Source organism: Perkinsus marinus (assembly GCF_000006405.1).
Source record: "Perkinsus marinus ATCC 50983 genomic scaffold scf_1104296959770, whole genome shotgun sequence".
In the NCBI taxonomy this organism is placed as follows: Eukaryota; Perkinsozoa; order Perkinsida; family Perkinsidae; genus Perkinsus; species Perkinsus marinus.
The window spans coordinates 27,675-28,851 of record NW_003206280.1 but is presented as its reverse complement, the minus strand read 5'-3'; positions in this window follow the sequence as shown (position 1 = coordinate 28,851).

Sequence of the window (1,177 nt, the reverse complement as noted above, 5' to 3'; positions counted from 1 at the left end):
GTAGTAGTGATAGCTCTCGTCAGGTAAGGAGGAGGAGATGAATTGGTTCCTAGACGAATCCCCAATGGAAATCCGAAGAATCGTTATGGAGGCGGTATCGAAGGCCGAATGGGATACGCTTGAGGTGGGTCCTTGATGAGGGGCAGAGCTTGCTGCAAGTTCGCACTAAACCGGTTCAGACTGTGTCTCAACCTACTCATTCCCGTAGGGCGAGATAGGTCTCGGGTTCGAATCCCAGGCTCAGTTTCTTTCACACAGAAAGCATTCTTCGTTTGACTTGCAGGATGTGAGAATTTCTAACTTGGAGATTCTTATATTTTTGTAAGTGTACCAGTTCCACAAGCTTGTGATGGGTTCTTCCGCCGTGTTGAAACTCTTCCTATGCTCCTCTCTGGAACTCGTATGCACATTCGAAATACGCCGAATTGCAGTATAGATATCCGTTCGCAACGATTTCATTTAAGTACTCCTTTGAGTAGGCAAGCTCTTTGTGCTGCTGCGACTTGGAGATAACCTTCGCGGAGTTTCAACGTCTGATCATCCGAATGGTCGAGAAGCTGGTCGCGCATCAGGAAAACGTCGCAGCCCATTATGAATCTCACTCTGCTATGTAAGCATCCGCATTGCCCATCAATGATGGGCCTGGCCCATTCACACTATGAGGGGGCCATCTCATTTTCGTCCACTTCAGATCCTCGTGTCTCCGCTCCTATGTTGTGGATATTTTACTGCCTGTGCTGATCGGGGGCAGAAGGTACGGTATTGTTGACGTCTCCAAGTTGAGGTTATCAGCAGGTATAAAGACGTTGCGGAGAAAAAGGAAATCATCGACAGTTGCCCTGTTGAAGGAGACTCTGCAGTGGAGAAGAATGAAGGGGAGGCGGCTGATGATGATGACGTTGGAGATTCCTCAAGCGATGAGGAGGGTCCCGAACCAAACGTATGATCATCCTATCTATTCGAAATCCTACGGACTTGATCGTGAGTAGGCTAACTTCCCCATCTGGCTCGGTCATCTTAATCAACGATCTGAGTTCCTGCCAACATTAGTGCTAACAACAGCAGTGCTCTGAAGAATAGTCTTCTTAGAGGACTGAGCCCGCAGGAAGACAACCTGTGATGCCATGACGATAGTGTGGAATATGTGTCGTTGAGTTGCTAGTTAGTTGGATGCAGG